This window comes from Dermochelys coriacea, chromosome 6, assembly GCF_009764565.3.
Source record: "Dermochelys coriacea isolate rDerCor1 chromosome 6, rDerCor1.pri.v4, whole genome shotgun sequence".
NCBI lineage: Eukaryota > Metazoa > Chordata > Testudines > Dermochelyidae > Dermochelys > Dermochelys coriacea.
Genome location: NC_050073.1, coordinates 50,299,127 through 50,319,554, shown reverse-complemented (window position 1 = coordinate 50,319,554; position 20,428 = coordinate 50,299,127). Strand labels below are relative to the sequence as shown.

Below are 20,428 nucleotides of genomic sequence, written 5' to 3'. Positions count from 1 at the left end.
GCCCTAAGAAAATGATGATATATGTCCTCCTGGCTCTGCCCTCAGACTGTGACCCTGTTCTCCTTTGAGTGGGCCTGGGTCTACCTCTCCTCCTAGAGAGGTAGATTCAGTGACATGGGACATCTTTTCTACTTTATAGATTAGGAGCCTTCTCCCTTCAAGATCAGCACAGCACTTACCCCAGAAATCAGAGCATTTCTTTTGGGGTAGGTGAGTTAGCCTGCTGCATTTTTCTTCTCTTGCCATGTGCACAATCTTTTCCTGGGGTGTGGTTAATGGGGCTTCCTGATCAGTAAAGTTTTGAGTTAATACCACACTGAGATGCATTGGGCAGTTTATGCTCCTCAGACACACATTCTTTACTGCTCTCTGCAGACTCAGGCAGACATCCTTCCAATAGGTACACTTTGGTCATGTCATTTGACTTAGGAAGCAAGTCAGACACCACAAATAATGACTAGCGACAGCAGTTTATGAACAAACCATAAGCTGAGAAAGGTTTGGCTGAATGATTTGGTGACTATTTCTGAATAATAAAGATAGTCACAGAAATCAGGATTGATTTGTGAACAATTCACAAATGTATTGTATTTTATACAATGGTTGAATAATAGCAATTAATAATTCCTTTGAACCTACAAACTATTCAAACCCATATATACATTTTCAAAACTGAGATGGATGTCACACATACAAAAATATTTTTCTTATAAGATTCTTAAATGGCCAGCTGATGACCAGGCTGGAAATAGCAAGGCCAATGCTGCTGTTATGATCACTGTAATTTCAGAATGTAACCATTCCCATATTCATAATTTATGCATAGCTCCAAGGTGTCAACAGCCATTTAATGTGGGTATCTTTAATGGATTTTAGAAAAATTACCACTCATATAGAGCCTCACAATGTTAAGTAGTTAACTCTCAAAACACACCATTATGGAAAAGAATGGAATATACTGATACACATTGTTGGGCTCTAAATTAGCTGTATTCATCAGAAGAAAGACCTAGGGCATCACTGTGGACAGCTCTTTGAGTATGGATGCTTGATGTGCAGCAGCATTAACAAAAGCAAATAATGCTAGCCCAGAAGAGTCCACGCTTTGGGGTCTGACTCTGGAGGATAGTCAACAGACAGTGGTCAGTCAAGAAAGCCCTTATCTTTGGATATGCAGCCATAGAACTCAGGGAGAATAAAAGAACTAGATGCTCCCCTTGGTTGGTTCTCTGTTGCCAACCACAACTTCATGAATGAGCTTCCAGAGCACAAGACTTTCTACCAACCATCCTTCCCCTGCCAACCACACTCTGGGTAGGAGCTCCCATATCAGAGATACTTATAAATGTAACTGCCATGAAGCAGCCCTTCTTTGCCAAGAACTGATTGCTGTCCTGCCACCTGCTCTATGGGAACAAGTTGAAAGAGCACAAAGGTAGCCAAGTGACACAATTGATTTATCAGTGCAGCATGGAACAAATATGATAACTGCATAAAACACTTTGGGCTGAGTATATCTCCTTTCATGGCTGCTAAAAGTTTGAATCAAATGATTTCAGTTTTGTGCTAAAAGTTCAGTTCCTAGGCTGAAGAAAGAGGGGTATACTCAACTTTGTCCTTTATTCTGCCTGCTCTTTCCCCACTTTGGTCATTTTTTGCCTCCCCCCCACCCCCAGTTCTCTCAAAAACTGTACTTTGTTTTTAACTGTAAGTTTGTAATGTATGAATGTAGAGGAGCTACGTGAAATTCACAGGTTGGGCCTATTTTACCTCTTCAAGGCCAATAAGGTTGCACCAGGGATAAATTTGTCCCTGAACCCAATAATAATTTGCAACCACAATTAAATCCAATCCTATTAAGAGCTAGGGAATGACCCAAATGAATATTAAATTATTGCAATGAGCTATTGAGCAATTTGGCATAGAAAGACTATCCTCCCCATTTTTATCCCCAGCCAATGAGGGAAACTTTCACATTACATGAGATTGGATGTTGTGACCAGAATGGAAAACAAGCTGCTGTGTTCACAACTGACATACCAGCCTTGCTCTGTGGCCATCTGGCCCATTTACATGTCCAAAGGATGATAACAGTGGTGGAGAGAGGTGAAGGAGAGGCTGGGATGGGGGGAGTCCTCAATAGAGAGATGACTTTTATTTTCTTTTTCTCTCTTTGTTTCTCCACTCAGTGCAGAGATTGTCAACAAAACTATTATTCCACTCATTGGTCAATATATATTCATTTTCTGCTGACTGCCTGGGGAATCGATGCATTGTATGCTGATCTTTTTCTCAAGTTCATTTTCCCAGGGACAGTAATGTCTAATCCTTAGTTCATCTGCATCATGCAAACATCCTGATTATAAGGTTTTCAGAATGCTGAAATAATTATTCACCTCTGTGGTGATTCAAGGACAAAAGGGGCTGATGTGCTCTCTTCTCAGTGCCTTTCTTAAAGGAAATTGCTGATATTTTTTTTATTCTTATATTTTTCCCCTCCTCCATTTATTTATTTATTTATTTATTTAAGGGAAGCAGATTTGTGGTTTGACACTCTGAATGGAACTTTAAGTGAAACAAAGATAAGGGAGAGCAAATAACTAACTTGAAGTGTTTCTCTGTACTTTTTAACCCAATCCACACTTTCTGAAGGGATGCTGTAACATTAATGGAAAAAAAGAATGTCCACTCCGTTAAACTGCTGTGCTCTCTGGTATTATTTCTTGTAGACTTTCTTTGCCAAGTCATTATATATAAATCAGCCTATGTTTTCAAAACCAACAGACCAGGTTCTAGACCCAGCTCAAGAGGGATATATGAGTGATTGTCTGATATTTGCTGTGTATTGATTAATTACACTAGGAAATATGTAGAAAAAAATTAAAAGTAGTAAAACTACTTATGCCAACAGGAGAAAATTGAACAGTGCTGGAAGAGTTCAAGTTGCTTAGTTAATACCAGACATATCTAAGTTATATGGGCAGCATGATGAGATTCCATCTGACCTAGCCAGTAGTACATATCTATCTTATATTAAGAGAAGTGCAAAAGCTAGTATTGGTCTGTCCAATACATTTGTAATGCTGATCAGTATCTGACCATAAAGGAAAGATAAAATAATAATAATTGTAGAAAGTATCATTCTATTTGCAGACTCCAATGCTATTTACAATGCTTTATTACAATATAATAGTAATTAACACAACTTCTAGATAATCTGTATTGTAGGATGCTATTTATTTAAGTATTGTTTATCTAGATACATGCATTTATTATAATAAGATAATTATCTTAATGTAGTATATGTAGATATATGTAGATATATCTATAATAGATATGGAGTAAAGTGTTCTATGTGTATAGGAAGTTTGTGTATATAAATAAATTGTGATTTAGATAGTACAGTTGCTAATAAATAAATATGAAGCTTATTTTTCAAACCACTTACACATTAGGATCTTTTTGGTTTAAGCCATCTTTATTTTCTCACATTCAATACAAAATTAGAGACTGGCTTGTCTTGAGAAGTGAAAAAAAATTCATGTGCCAATCATAGTGTCAAAGATGAAGTTTCAGTCTTCACATACATAAATAATAATCATGAACACATTTTTTGTCTTTGTCTCGAGCCTTTCCTTCTCTCTAGTAAGGGGACCTACTGTACCTCTTTTTCCTAAACTAATAGGGTCTAGCACAGAATAGTATGATGAGGAATTAAGACTTTTCCACATGCAAATGTGCTCTGAAATGACCAATTCAGTTGTAATGCATGCCTTCAGTTATTTGTGTACACTTATATTTCAGAATAAAAGTATCATGTTTTGATTTAGCTTGTCAGTACAAAAATAACTTAAGCTAAATCAGTATAGGGTGCCCTGAAACCAGGGGTGAAAGTAAAATTAATTTCTTACTGGTTCCAGGGACTGGCTCTGGCCCCCAGAAGGGGCAGGGCTAGAGGTCAGCCTCCCCCAGCAAGCCCATCCACGCTGCCCGGCCCCCGCCACCTGTGGCTCTGGCGACAATTTAAAAGGGCCCGGGACTCCGGCTGCTGCCGCAGTAGCAGCGGTGGCTGGGAGCCCCAGGCCCTTTTAAATTGCCGTCCCTGGGTCAGCTGCTCCTTTTGTCCCCCACTGTCAGCGGCCCGGTGGGGGAAAAGGGACAATGACATTGAAGGGCTGCTGCGGCAAAGGACCCTCCTTTAATGTCGCTGTCCCTTTTGCCTCCCCAGTCGACGTTCAGGCTGGGGGGGAAGGGACAGCAACGTTAAAACACTGCCGCAGCAGCGTTTGAAGAAGAGTCCTTTGCTGCAGCAGCACTTCAACCTCCGTGCATCCACCTCCCCTGTCAGTGGCCCTACCGGCAGGGCCACAGATGGGAGAGGCAAAAGGGGCGGCAGTGCTTTAATGTGGACTGTGTACAGGACAGTACCGGCTTCTTACCAGTGCGCCATATCGACCCACTTTCACCCCTGCCTGAAACTGAAATAAGAATGTCCACACACAGACTTGCACTGAAATAACAGAAAGTGTGAATTACAAATGTATTAGTTATTTCAGGGCAAATGCATGCGTCAACCTTTTCTTAAAGGCTTTCCTACCAATATTCAGCTACATTGCATTCTATTGATTTCTATTCCATCTTGCTACCCAACATGTCAGGCTGTTATTGTCACCTTTTTGTGGCTAAGGGGAATGGGACTAGTCATCATTTGAACTGGAAATCTCCAAGGAAACCCATTCTGCTGCAGAGAACATAAATATATTAAAGTCTACTCTCAATCTAAACTGCGTCACTTGCCATTTAGGGGGATGCTCTACTGCTGGTGTTGTCTTTTGGCTAAGATGTGAGGATAAGACCCTTACCACTTACCATAATTGAATATGGCACTCTTCACACTGCCTTTCAATATAAGTAATCAATACACATGTGTAAACTGGGTTTAAAATGCTCCCATTCTGATGTGGTAGCATTATACATCTACATTATATTCACTTTGCACAGGTATTACTGACTACGCAAGGTGCTGGGCAGCGGAGAATTAGACCCAAGATGAATGCATCAGTGATAAAAACAAAATTAACTACTGTTGTATTGCCGATTGCTTCATCTTTGAAAGGGATGGGGGAATAGAAAGAAAAATATGCCTGAAAGTTATCAGGAGTGAATGGCAATATCAGGCAGCATAGAGGCCTGGGAAAATGAATAAATAAATAATCCATTTCAAAGCAATTGTAAGAAAAGGTATTCAAATAGAATAATGATAATGAGGAAGCAGCCATGCTATGCACCATCCAAAAAATATAGTTTATAAACCTGCGTTTGAGTCAGTTAATCTGTTCTCTATAGGGTGATCAGATAGCAAGTGTGAAAAATCAGGACATGCATTGGGGAGTTATAGGTGCCTATATAAAAAAAAAACCCGAATATCAGGACTGTCCCTATAAAATTGGGACATCTGGTCACCCTAATTCTCTAGTTGTCCACTTCACTGAAGACTTCTGGAAACTGCAAATTTAAAACCCACATATTGCTCCCCATAAATACATCAAGGGGCTAAACACCAGAGAGAGGAAGAAGAGGGTTTAAGCTAAATGACAATATTAGCACAAAAATAAATTGCTATAAACTGGCTATAAATAAATTTACGCTGGAACTAAGAAAGAATCTAACCATTAGAGTGGTGAGGTTCTGGAACAATCTCCCAATAGAAGTAATGGGGGCAAACAACCTAACTAGTTTTAAGATGGAGCTTGATGAGTTTATAAGTATGATTATTTGACAGAGTTGCTGAGATAGCCGGAGACTGGGCTTCATGACCCAGGAGGTCCCTTCCAGTCCTATGTCCTGTATTCCTATGCTGTACACATATGAGACAATTTTTATATTGTCAGTGTGCATTCCAAATTTGCATGATTTTCACATTCTACTCCACCAGAGGTGTTTATCACATGATTAAAGAACATCCTTTAGTAAGCACACAAATGAACTCTCATACTGAAGTGAGCTGTAGCTCACGAAAGCTTATGCTCTAATAAATTTGTTAGTCTCTAAGGTGCCACAAGTACTGCTTTTCTTTTTGCGAATACAGACTAACACGGCTGCTACTCTGAAAACTACTATCTTTGCAATTGATTGGTATGGAGAGCATGAAATGTTATGTTTGCAGGCATGAAGATGGAATAAGAAGAAGCTTGTCTCCTCTGAGGGCTATTTTTCTGTGTAGGTCCATAACTTCAACAGAAACTGACCAGCAGCAGGCCTCCTAACAAGGGACAGCTGCTATTACATGCCAAGATGACACCTTGAGATCTGGTTCTAGGTGGGATGGACACCCGCATTGGCCAGGGACATGGGGTTGATACTCTAATTGATCTTTTCAGTCTCTAACTTTTATGATTTTATTATTTGAAATGGAAAGATGAAAAGAGTGAGTTTCAAGGGTTTTCTTTTGCCTTTTTTAATTTCTGTTTTTCAGGTTATCTTTTTTTTAAGTTACTGTGACTAATCAATATAAATAGAAAAGGGATCAAAAAGGGAAACACTCAACATTAAATAGAATAAAAGAGAGCTTACAGCTGAAACTAATTGATTGAATTTGCATGGATGATTATGCTAAATGCCCTTGTTGAAATTTGAGTGCTAAGAAACAAGTTTAATCCTTTTTCCATGTCTAGAAAAGAGAAAGAAGTGTGTATTTAATGCAAGTTTTATAACTGTGACAATTCCAGAAGGTTGCATGAGCTGTTAGTAAAACCAAGAAAGTAATACTTATAAGAATCATGGGTTTAAATCCCACTGAGTCTACTACAACTTGTTTGAATTTGACCATGTGTCTCCTGAACTTAACTTGGAAAAAAAATTACCTAATTTCATAAAACAAGCAAGACCGTAGTGAAAACCAGATGCCCTATATTAGATGAATGCTCATGGGTAATGTAGTGCCATATATATATGTTCTGGAAAAGTTCATAAAAGATTATATATTGTTTGTTGCTTTATTTTATTTTATTTATTAGTGTTTTGGATAATCCACATTTGTAATTTTCAGACACACACACAATTCTAGATTTTCCATGTCTCTAACTCAAATCTAAAACTCGATTAATCAGAGAACATAATACAATGGAGTTTCTCTCAGTTTACACCAGGGTGACCCAAAAGCAGCATGTGGCCAAGTATTTCTGTAGGGAATATGAAGGTACAGCTATTGCCTCTTACTCTATTTAAATATAAAACAGGGAAAGATGAATACTTCAGCCTTTCCAAACAACATAGTCTCTGTGGCAGAGCTGGTTAAAAGATGAGCCCAAGTGAGATTCATATTGAGACATCAATGTTTATAAAGCAGAAAATAGAAGCTGCTGATGGATCACATCCCCTTGTCAAACTGCCAGAAAGCATAGCCCAATCAGAATCTGAAATGCAAGGGGCTACAAAGTGAGCTAAAGTGATTTGGATGACAGGTTTTGATTGAAATACAGTGGAGAGTGGTATGTGTTATAAACCCCTTCCCACTTAAAAAAAATAAGAAACCGTGTGTGTGCTGCAGATGGATGAAAGGTCAGTCTTTCCTCAAAGACTGCTACACTTGACCAGCTGGAAAAGCAGAATTAGGAGCTGAGTTTCTGGGAACGCAAGAGAAGGAGAAATGAGCCATGAAGTATCTGTTTTGAGGTTAAGGATATTTAAGTGCTCACTTTAGTAGCACTTTCCAAGTGTAATATAGGTGACATTGAAAGCCAGTTTCAGGAAATTTGCTATAGAGACTTTAAATTCAATTGTATTTTTTCTATGTATCTCAAAATAAGTTTCTATGGAAATTAAAAGGGGATATAAACAACGATGGAAACTGGCTTTGTGATTTTCTTGAGGCTGAAAACATTTCTAAAGAAAACAGAACCGGAAATATGAGCAAGAGATTGAAACCCAGAATGCACAATACCTTTCTTAAGAATAATATTCTATCTTTAATCACTGAAACTGGAAAGAAAGTATGGAATAATCTGGTTTTCAAAGCAAGACAATTGGGTATAGAGTCCCTTCCCTTCCTATAAAAAGACGTACATGGTCCCTGTCATACCCTGGAAAGCCACAAAGTTCCAATCCTGCCCTGCAGATTATGAAATGTTATCCCCTTTCTACATAATCAAGGCTACCCCTACCCTACAAACCAAGATAGTTTTGAGGTTATATTTTTTATTCCCAAATATAAAATGCATTCAGGATGCAATCAATTATCTAGCTACAGTTAGTTAGTCCAATTTAAAATTACTATTATCTGAGCTATTCTTACCCTTAACTTGATAGTTTAGAAGTCTGGTTAGTGGGTTCTTGTAGTATTAGGATCACTATGTAGTATTTTCAGATGTTTTTCAAGATTGATATTGAATTTTGATTTTACTCATTTCCTGAAAGAAGGTCCCATATACTCTTCACAAATATGAAACGTAGTAAACCAAGCCCCCCTCACAAAAACTAGATTTGATCTTGATTTGTTTTTTAAAATAGGCATATGTTTACACGTGGCCATTAAAAGGTCAACAATTCCCACTTGCTGGTAATCTTTACTGCCTGGATTTAGTAATCCTTTACTAATTCTTTACTAATAGTTCATAATTATCTAAAAAAAAAGAAAAGGAGTACTTGTGGCACCTTAGAGACTAACAAATTTATTTGAGTGTAAGCTTTCGTGAGCTACAACTCACTTCATCGGATGCATTGCATTGCATAAATTTGTTAGTCTCTAACATGCCACAAGTACTCCTTTTCTTTTTGCAAATACAGACTAACACGGCTGCAACTCTGAAACTTGTCAAATTATCTAGTAAATGAACTTGCAGCTGTACACCATTGCTGAGTGCTTAGTTACATATGCTAAGTTACATTGATCAAATAATACTAGAGTAACAGTAAGAAGGATTTGTTGTGGTGGTGGTGGTGGTGGCGGTGGTGTCTAGAGGCCACTGTTGTGCCAGGCATTTTACAAATCCATTGTAACACACAGGCCCTACCCCAAAGTGTTTACAGTCCAAATGAAGAAGTTGGACAACGGATGGGTGAAAGGAAGTATTACTATTCCCATTTTACAGGTGTTGAATTGAAGCATAAAAAAACTAAGCAACTTTCCCAAAGTCACATAGGAAATCAGTGACAAAACTAGGAATTGAAAACATATTTTCTGAGTCCCAGCACAGTGCCTTAACCACTAGATCATTCCTCCTCTTAATTTTTGGGCAAAGGCATGATAACTGTGGATAAAAGATGACTTAATAGTGACCACTATACACATGAAGTATAAAAAATAATGAAAAGCTTATCATAATGTCACAATAGCTCAATTAACTTGAGTTCATGTTACAAAGTTAGCATGATTATTTAACATATTGTTAACTCCAGATTGTTAGTTGCTATTTATCTTGGTGATATTCATTAATTAAGAGATTGAGGACAGGAATTGTCTTCCTGGAGACCAGACCTGAAAATCTCAAACTAAAAGGAGGTTTCTTTGTTTTCATTCAAGCAAAGAAAGTATCATCTCCCCATCACTTTGGCATTCTTAATATCAAGGGACAATGATGAATATCTTTATACCAGAATTTAATATCTTACTCTAGGAAAGGAAAATCTGTGATTTTGTTTGGAAGTCAGGACTGTATCTGATCTATTTCTATTCTTCATTTGTGTGCATTTGTCAGAGATGCTGTGTAACATCCTTACGGGAGATGAAATACTGATGGCAGATACATGTAATAAAAGATTTGAAATTAATTTATGCTTTAATTAAACAATATTGAAAGATGAAATATACCTTCCTGTTCCCTGCTGGCACATTGTCTCTCATAATTTTCCATTAAACATAATATATATTACAGGATCATTTTCTAATAACCTTTCCTTGGCTTCACTTTTTGCTTTGGTTTCAAATGTAAGCGGAATGTTTGAAATGTTAATACTAACATGGGACCAAATCTTGGTCCATGTGCAGAGCCTGGTTGTCTGCAGGAGCAGTTTTTGGGAGAATCTTGTCCCCCAAGCCATAGAATGTAAGTAAACTTTGCAGCAGCTGCTCTTTATATATGGGTAGGATAGGATAGCATGTGGTGTGGCCTATGAATTGATGTAATCATGAATATTCTTGGACATACCCCCTTCCTCACTGAGCTATTTTCCTACCATAAATCTTCCTTGTTTGTTATGGCAGATGATTTCTCCCGTTGTGAATAGAAGAGTGGCTGCCCAAGTAGACAACTGAGTAAATTTAACAAGTAACATATTTTTTAAGCTATACCTTAGTGAAAATGCCTGTTGCAAATAATAAACTGGTTCCTGTGAGTTCCATTTAGCAACCAGGTTTTAGAGCAATGGGTACAGGGGATACAGCTCTTCCAGTAGAAACTACAAAGTGTCAGTAGCAATCAACAATGAATAGAGGAAACTGAATGAAGAATTCTAATAGAGTTCATAAATATTTCCACTAGAGCAAGCTATGATAATAAGGTCAGTCAATGATCAAACCTGATTCTCCATGATATAAACTGATGATCTGAAGAAAAAAGGGTTGTTAGTGTGATGTTAGTAATATGCTACAGACCTGTAATTTATACACTGTCAATAGAATGAGGCAAAAAAGAAAAGGAGTACTCGTGGCACCTTAGAGACTAACAAATTTATTTGAGCATAAGCTTTCGTGAGCTACAGCTCACTTCATTGGATGCATTCAGTGGAAAATACAGTGGGGAGATTTATATACACACACAGAGAACATGAAACAATGGGTTTTATCATACACACTATAAGGAGAGGTTTCAGAGTAGCAGCCGTCTTAGTCTGTATTCGCAAAAAGAAAAGGAGTACTTGTGGCACCTTAGAGACTAACAAATTTATTAGAGCATAAGCTTTCGTGAGCTACAGCTCACTTCATTGGATGCATTTGGTGGAAAAAACAGAGGGGAGATTGATATATACACACACAGAGAACATGAAACAATGGGTTTATCATACACACTGTAAGGAGAGTGATCACTTAAGATAAGCCATCACCAGCAGTGGGGGGGGGGAGGAAAACCTTTCATGGTGACAAGCAAGGTAGGCTATTTCCAGCAGTTAACAAGAATATCTGAGGAACAGCGGGGGGTGGGTGGAGGGGAGAAATAACATGGGGAAATAGTTTTACTTTGTGTAATGACTCATCCACTCCCAGTCTCTATTCAAGCCTAAGTTAATTGTATCCAGCCTACCTTGCTTGTCACCATGAAAGGTTTTCCTCCTTCCCCCCCCCCCCCCCCGTTGCTGGTGATGGCTTATCTTAAGTTATCACTCTCCTTACAGTGTGTATGATAAACCCATTGTTTCATGTTCTCTGTGTGTGTATATATCAATCTCCCCTCTGTTTTTTCCACCAAATGCATCCGATGAAGTGAGCTGTAGCTCACGAAAGCTTATGCTCTAATAAATTTGTTAGTCTCCAAGGTGCCACAAGTACTCCTTTTCTTTTTACTGTAAGGAGAGTGATCACTTAAGATGAGCTATTACCAGCAGGAAGGGGGGGGGAGGAGGAAAACCTTTGTGGTGATAATCAAGGTGAGCCATTTCCAGCAGTTAACAAGAACGTCTGAGGAACAGTGGGGGGTGGGGTGGGGGAAGAAATAACATGGGGAAATAGTTTTACTTTGTGTAATGACCCATCCACTCCCAGTCTCTATTCAAGCCTAAGTTAATTGTATCCAGTTTGCAAATTATTTCTAATTCAGCAGTTGTTGGAGTCTGATTTTGAAGTTTTTTTGTTGAAGGATAGCCACTCTCAGGTCTGCCATCATGTGACCGGAGAGATTGAAGTGTTCTCTGACTGGTTTTTGAATGTTATAATTCTTGATGTCTGATATGTGTCCATTTATTCTTTTACATAGAGACTGTCCAGTTTGACCAATGTACATGGCAGAGGGGCATTGTTAGCACATGATGGCATATATCACATTCGTAGATACGCAGGTGAATGAGCCTCTGATAGTGTGGCTGATGTGATTAGGCCCTATGATGGTGTCCCCTGAATAGATATGTGGACAGAGTTGGCAATGGGCTTTGTTGCAAAGATAGGTTCCTGGGTTAGTGGTTCTGTTGTCTGGTGTGTGGTTACTGGTGAATATTTGCTTCAGGTTGGGGGACTGTCTGTAAGCAAGGACTGGTCTGTCTCCCAAGATCTGTGAGAGTGATGGGTTGTCCTTCAGGATAGGTTGCAGATCCTTGATGATGCGTTGGAGAGGTTTTAGTTGGGGACTGAAGGTGAAGGCTAGTGGCGTTCTGTTATTTTCTTTGTTGGGCCTGTCCTGTAATAGGTGATTTCTGGGTACTCTTCTGGCTCTGTCAATCTGTTCTTTACTTCAGCAGATGGGTATTGTAGTTGTAAGAATGCATGATAGAGATCTTGTAGGTGTTTGTCTCTGTCTGAGGGGTTGGAGCAAATGCGGTTATATCGTAGAGCTTGGCTGTAGACAATGGATCGAGTGGTATGATCTGGATGAAAGCTAGAGGCATGTAGGTAGGAATAGCTGTCAGTAGGTTTCTGATATAGGGTGGTGTTTATGTGACCATCGCTTATTAGCATCGTAGTGTCCAGGAAGTGGATCTCTTGTGTGGACTTGTCCAGGCTGAGGTTGATGGTAGGATGGAAATTGTTGAAATCATGGGGGAATTCCAATAGAATGAAGAAGTCTGTTCTTTAAGTCTCTTTCTGCAACTGTATTGTATGATGTATCTGATATGATTTCCTGCCAAAAATACACACATATGTAAGAGCCACCTGCCATTGCCAAGTGCATAGCCCTTCTTGCCAAGCTCCATACAGCACAGGTTTGCAGTAGCAGATTATCCAATGGACCGACGGGGCTCATTCCCAGGAGCCTTGGAAAAACTGAACCCCCCGCCCACTGCTGAAATCTGCTGCAAAATGGCAGAAGCCTGGAGTCCTGCCAGAAGCACTGCGCAGGGCGGGGGAAGCCCCTGCTCTCTGGCAGAAGTGTGGGGGTGGCGCAGGAAGCCCCAATGCCTGAACATTGGCAGTGGCTCTGGGATTTGAGAAGCTCTCGCTCCCTGCCTGATCTCAGGGCTGGGGGAGCTTTCCCCGCTGTGGCCCTAGGGCTGTGGTGGGGGGATAGAGTTTCTCCAGGCTTGGGGCCATAGTAGGGGCGGAGGGGCAGAAAGGAGCAAACGGGTTGCTGGGTCACAATGTGGAGAGGAATGTGGTACGACCATGGGTGGAACAGGGGCGGAACTGCAGGTGTGGGGGAGCAGGAAATCTTGATCCAGCTCTGCTTTTAAGAAAACTAATCAATAAACATAAAACTGTACTTCAAATTGAAGGAGTTATTTTTCATTTCCTGTCCTAAAAAAAAGTTAGATACAGCTGATGTCAAAGTAATCTTGCTGATTTCATTCCAGAGGCATCTGCATTTCAGTAGTGGGTTAGGAGATTTCCACACTTACAGACTGAAAGGGTTCTGGGGTCCATCAGGATGAAAAGCTCTGTATACGTAAAGTGCAATTCTTATTTATTTTTATTATCCCCTTTTTCACACAGGTCACCAGGGGAGCAGGAATGGACCGTGAAGTTTGTTGATAGGAAATATCCTAACAACATGACATGCCAATGAGAAAGGAAGTGGAATCCACTTTGGCAAAGAAGAGAATTGTCCAATGAATGATCGACTACAGGTAAACTGAAAGTCATCTTCTTTCATACACCCTTAAGATGTACTGATGTTGTATGTTTAATTAGATCTGGCATCTCCATCCCACACATCACTGTGTTTACCTAAAGTCTTGATCACTGCAATCATATTTTTTTCTTATTTTCAAGAAGTGAAAAATGATGGTGGTATTGGTGATTTATTCCTGTGATGGGATTCCAATTGACCCTCAATGTGATATTTTTAAGCATCTCACTGGGAGCCGAAACAACAAGAGGTTGAAGTGCTTAGGATTCATCTGCATAAATTTTGCAAATGTGCTCTGTTTTGCTGACAGCATTCTGTGTTCTGTGTCTGGGTGCCAATTGTATCATTAACATAGAACAAAGTGTTTTGGAAAGTCATCTTTTTTTTGAGAGGCTGTCTTTGGCAGCTCAGTGCTGCAGTGAAATGAAGATGTTTTCTGTTAGGCTGACATAGACGCTGCTGCATTCTAATCATTACGGGGAGGTAATTCAAAGTCATATGTGGAGTTTTCAAATCACATGACTTCCTCTGAGCTCTGTGGTGACCTCAGAAACATGCACTGGTATATGCTGTGTCGAGAGAAATAACACACACAACCCTGTAGAATACGGGAGTCTACAAACCAGAATTTCTCAACTTTGTTTAGTGCTAGATCTGTCATAACCAACATTACCCATCGCTAATGGGAGTGGTTTTCAGTTTGGTCCTAACCAGAGTTCTTCATTCAGAAATATGAATATTATTCAACAGAATTCATGCAAACTTGTATGTAGTTTTTGGGTAGGGTGTGGGGCATGGTATCAGAACAAGCATAATATGATGATTTTAGGACACTCTACTATTCTGGGGTCATGGTCCATGACTAGGGTTTCTAGGTGCTATGGTAATACAAAACATAAAAATAATATTTTATTATAATAACAATAAAATAATAATAATGATAATTAATCCTTTAACTACAGAAACCTCTTAAAGACAGTATACCTGTCACTTCACTGTCTAGCACAGTGGTTCCCAGACTTGTTGCACTGCTTGTGCAAGGAAAGCCGTGGATGCTGGGCTGATTTGTTTACCTGCCGCATCCGCAGGTTCAGCCAATCGCGGCTCCCAGTGGCTGCGGTTCACTGCTCCAGGCCAATGGGAACTTTTGGAAGCTGCGCGGGCCGAAGGATGTACTGGCCACCGCTGTACATACTGAGCAGCGAACTGCGGCCACTGGGAGCCACGATCGGCCAAACCTGTGGATGCAGCAGGTAAACAAACCAGTCCAGCCCGCCACGGGCTTTCCCTGCAGAAGTGGCGGAACAAGTTTGGGAACCACTCATCTAGCAGCTTGTATAATCACTTACACTGCACCCACTTTTCACAGATATAACATCAGGTCAGAATAGTAGCAATTTATATTTACTTTGCACAGAGATAAATGACTATTCAAACTTTAAGGCAGGGGAGGATCAGGCATAATTATTGTTTGCTTCTATTAGAGGGAGCCCTCAGTGCTTATGAGTTTGTTTTTTGTGTGTGTGTGCACTAAGCAATACGAAGGAGTCTGAGATAGTAAGCTGAACAGTCCTCTCTCTTAACTAAAGGATTTCAGAAACATGTGGGAATAAATAGAAATAAAGAGACTAATGGAGAAATATTTTAAAGTAATTAGTGAAAAGTAAGGAATCACTATAAACCATGACAGAGCACTATTGGCAACAGGCTAGTAAAGGAATAGTTTGAAATAAACAACAACCACCACCACCCTGTTTGGAATCAATTTTATGTCCCATAGGCTTCTTAAATAAAGTTCTGCCACCCACATATATACACACCTCATATCATAGGTGCATAATTACATAGCAATGAAGCTGAGAGCAAAGGAAGATAAGTTGTTTAGTTATGGAGCATGCAATGCCGTTGAAAGTTTATACATTATATTTCTGGCAAAGTATCCCACTAAGTACAATAGTGACTCTCACATATTTTGGACTGTGGTAAGAGACTCTTTGGAAACATCAATTAGTGTTTAAACACAATGAAATCAAGGACTTTTCAGTACTGCTGGTAGGGATGAAGCTGAGTAAATATTTGCTTTATATCAACTGGCTTAGAATTTAGGTACAGTAAATGAACCCCTAAGAATGATGAACTTTTAAAGATAATTCCCAAAGCTAAAGAAGTGAGACGAATGAATGAGGATGGTAATGGAGAGTGGACTGATTTTTGTGTGTGGTTCTTTTCACTCCTGTGGAGAAAAAATTAAATAAAACTCTGCTGTGCACTGTAATATTTCCAGTTCTTTTTCTCTTGAGGAAATGCCTCAGGCAAAATGCTTGTCACCTTCCTGCTATGATGGAGCCTTGCTTTTCTATTTGTGTGCTTTGCTACTTCAGTCAGTTGCCTGCTCTCTTCTCCCAAGAATTCTTCCCTGCCTGAGCTTTTTTTTATGGGCAACACACTTAGGCTATAAAATATAAAGAATGGGAAACCAGTGGCCTTGACCTCACCATGAAAATGTCTATGCTAACCTCAACATCTCATGGAACTGCATGGGTGTTGGAGGATGATGAGCACCTCTAAGGGTGGAACCCCTCAGACTTTTAATGGATTTTAATAAGTCCATGATTCCAAGGCAATATTTCTTGAGGTGCTTAAGGAAGTTAAGATTCCTAAGGGAGGTGTGTTGTATATTGCTAACATTAAGGGAGATTCTTCTTCAGCTCAAGTAGTAGGGTCCTAAGCTTTTAGAAAAGGAACATCCTATCTCTCAACCACTAAGAAATTTTGAGGGGCCATAGTAACAACTGTAAAGTCCTAGGTAACAACAAACTGGTTGCACTTACAATATTTAAGATGGATAGAAAGAAATAAACACTCTTATAATGAAGCCGTTGTTCCATGGACCATCATCACTCTAAATGAAGTTCCCCATATCCCTATTCATTCTAAGCAGGTTCCACTGTAATTATAAAGAAAACTTGGACTTGTAACACATTTTAATTTTAAAGAAATACAACTATGAACTGATGTTTACATCCATCAGTTAGTCAGTGCTACTCCAGTATGGTTTTAACCGCATTCCTTCTTAACAATTTTCACACACACACACACACACACACACACACACACACACACACACACACACACACACACACAGAGTATTATTCTCCTTATGTGGGCTATCCTAGGGGAACTAAAAGTTTTAAAACTCCCTTTCTAGAGAATTTTCATATCTTTTGAAAAGAAAAGCAAGGCCATTATAAGTTGCCCTGAAAAATGAAACAACAAACTCTTCCTTTTAAGAATTGGCCCACCTACCAGTCGCTTGGCAAGATTTCCTCCATCTTAGAAATGTTTCAGAGAGCCCTTTGGGTGAGTTATATCAGTCTGTTCCATCATCTCAGAAGATGAAGAGGTGTGCTGTAGGCATTTTTCTCTGAGGGGTCGTATTTAGCATTGACTCTCAAAAGTCTGGGTAAATTACCTTTCTCCAGGGAAGAAAGGGCTAAAACTCCAAGTACTCTTTGGCGTGCACACACACACACACACACACACACACACACACACACATCTCCCTTGTACAATGTATCAATACATTTAATTTTCAATACAGTTTATGTTATGCCTGGAAAATTAATTGAACCTACTCTGCCCAAGTCCTAAAGATGTTACGATATTTCACCCTCTCTTTACATAGGCAAAATTGCAGTGAATTTCTTTGAGTAAAGATCTGAGGATTAGGCTCCATGTGAGTATTGCATTGTGAGACAAGCAGAACTTATGCCAGTAGTTTCAGGTATACTACAAATGCTAATTGTTAGTTCAAACTAATTATTCTCTATTTATTGGCATTGTAACCCAGATAATATAGCCCCAAAATCTTCAATGAAACACTGAAAAAAATAGTTACAGATACTATCTAAGAAACACATTGATCACATTGCTGAATTAATTTACTTTGGATGGCCTAGGGATTCATCTCTTAGATTATTCTAAATTGGTTCAGGAACTATTTGTCTTTATCCATTAGGAATTCATTACCCCGAGCAGAATATACTCTGAATAGGGAAACTTACCTGGCCATGAATATAAGGCCCTTTCCAACCAGTGGAGTTAAGAAGACTATTTTAGCAACAGCTCCCAGTTCTCAGAGCTAGTATAAACCTCATTATTTTTTATGGTGCCTCAGTGGTTACTGAATTGTAGATGTCTGAGACAGAAAATGCCATACTACTATTGACTTTGAAGGAAGAAAAAGGTAAAGAGAAAACAGGAAGTAGGAGGTTGAGAGTCTAAATGCTTGCAGCTAAAATCTGCTCATAATTTATACTAGTATAACTTAATTCCAGATCAACATTAAACTCTCTAGCTCAGTGAAGTTACTCTTTATATAATCAGTGTAAATGAAAGCAGAAATTCAGCTTCATTTTTGGGATAAATTCTCAATACATATTCCAAGCTAAACTCAATCAGTGTCACTTTGAAACTCAGCACTTTAAATTTCAAGGGGGATTGTTCAAACATTCTTTAGTGTGAGTTCTCTTGAGCTCACATCTTTTGAGTTTCTTTTGGAGGTATTTGATTCAAACATTATCAAACAAATCCAAAGTGTTGCCAGAGCCATCATGTTTTCCCCAGTTTCACCTGGAACCATAACTGCCTCCCTTGAATCCTCTTCCCTGGGAGAGAGATCATTCAATAATGAAACCATGTTCACCTATATAGTTTGAAAACCTCTGGCAAACCTTGCCTATGTTTTGGGTTCATAATGAAGCTTGACAACAGTTGAGCTTTTCATGTTTTGGTTTCTTTCTTTCTTTCTTTCTTTCTTTCTTTCTTTCTTTCTTTCTTTCTTTCTTTCTTTCTTTCTTTCTTTCTTTCTTTCTTTCAATTCTGAACTCTTATTTATCTCTCAAATTCAGATTATGACTGAAAAAACTGAAATATCCTGAAGATGCTTCAGATGTCCATCAGTTATGTCATATCAGAAGTCTTACTTTAAGAAATATCTAAAATAATCCTTTTGCTGACAAAATATCCGCAAGAGCAGTAGCCCAAGAGAGAGATATTCTGTCTTTTTTAACCTTGCAGAGTGCCCTCTTCATATAAATTAGATTTTTTTAATGTCATGAAGGTGAGATTTTCATAGTACAATACAAATTAATGGACTCTGTGAGTCTAAAACTCTTGGGTGGCTTTGCAAATGTCAGCCTAAATCTGTGTGCATGTGTGTCCTTATGGTAATATAGAAGGTGCATGGGTACATTTTAGTGGTTTCAGTTCTAAGACAAAGCATGAATATACCTTTAATGGCTAGTAATTAGGAACATCAATAGGACTCACCATAAAAGGAAAATTGTGAAGAAGACATAATATGGGTGCTGAGCTCTGTAACCCCAAAATAACTTACAGTGAAATTTACTTTTCTGTGTGGCTTGGCAAACATTCCAATATAATGACACACTGAGAATTTCTTACAGTGGCAATCCAGCCGGTGATGCAAAATATTTTCATGGTGGCATACTGTGGGATGGATGTTTTCCAGTTTGCACAGGACAGGAGAAACCTCATAACCACAGGAAGCCATTTACTAAACATATTTGATAAAGGGATGAAATGGTGAACCCTATTAATAGTCAGCAAGAGGACTTCTTTGTTTTGTTTTGTTTTTGTTTGTTAGCTAGTTAGTTAGCCCGCCAGCCACATGGTACAGTGTATGGAAGAAGAAAATCATAGACTGTTAAGGTAAACCAAGCAATAATTATTCACTTTTACTTTTGTAACATTAGAAAATAAATACTAATAATTAAAAATATATAAATACATGAAAGCTCCTCTGGATTCTTCCAGCTGTTCTTCCCACTTTCATTCCCATTCTGAGGTTCTGTCCCCTAAACTTGTTACTTTTCTTCTGGCTGCCTTTGTATTTTCCAAACCATGGTGGAATGTTGCAGTCATCTTTATTATTTTTGATTTTGTGTTGGAAAAGGCAGCCTTAGTATGATTGGATGAAATTCCACTGAAGTCTATGCCATGCCTGAGTAGTTCAGCGGTGGGCTTAATGTGTTTCCAAGTTATCACAGTAAACACTGCATGATGTAATTAGCAACTTTCACAGTAACTAAGATATTTCTATCCCTGAGTGATTGCTGTTAATAGGTGACAATAATTATTTAAAATTGATATTGGAGTAGGATCTGGGATCACTGTCTGGGCTCCAAAGTGTTATATGATGTACAAACATATATGAAGACACAGTCCTTGCACCAAAGAGATTACTACTCAGAACTGTTGTCACTGTACAAGAGATAAGAAAAAATCAAATATTGTGAATAGAAAAAATAGTTACTAATGCCTTCCATTTTTGTTTCTGGGTGACTCAAACTCTATTTCTCCTAGATTGCACACACACACAATATTAGCATCTAAAAATCAGTTGTGCAGGTCACTTCAAACAAGTGTCACTTCAAGCTTCATATGACACCACACAACTCCTATAGTCTGTGTGCCACATTCTACATCAAAACTATTTTTATAAATATTTTTGAGCATTGTTTGTTTGTTCATTCATTTGTTGTGACTACCTTTCATATGTGGCTGCCTACAGGTTGCCTTGTTACCATGAGTGCAAGTGTACAGGCTCTTTAGGGAGAGGGAAATTCTAATTCACATGTTTTATAATCCTCTAAAAATAACTGGAAATAGATTATCTATTCAGGTGTAATATCTTG

The 20,428-nt window shown here is 38.8% G+C and overlaps 1 protein-coding gene across 3 annotated transcripts in view; it reads left to right on the top strand.

The window, feature by feature from the left end:
• LRRC4C (leucine rich repeat containing 4C) overlaps positions 1–20,428 on the top strand; it is a 1,007,170-nt gene that overhangs the window by 624,805 nt on the left and 361,937 nt on the right. For all 3 annotated transcript variants that reach the window (XM_038407809.2, XM_038407817.2, XM_043516293.1), the window contains one exon: positions 13,574–13,707. The gene's annotated coding sequence lies outside the window, so the exon portion shown is untranslated. The remainder of the gene's footprint in view (positions 1–13,573; positions 13,708–20,428) is intronic.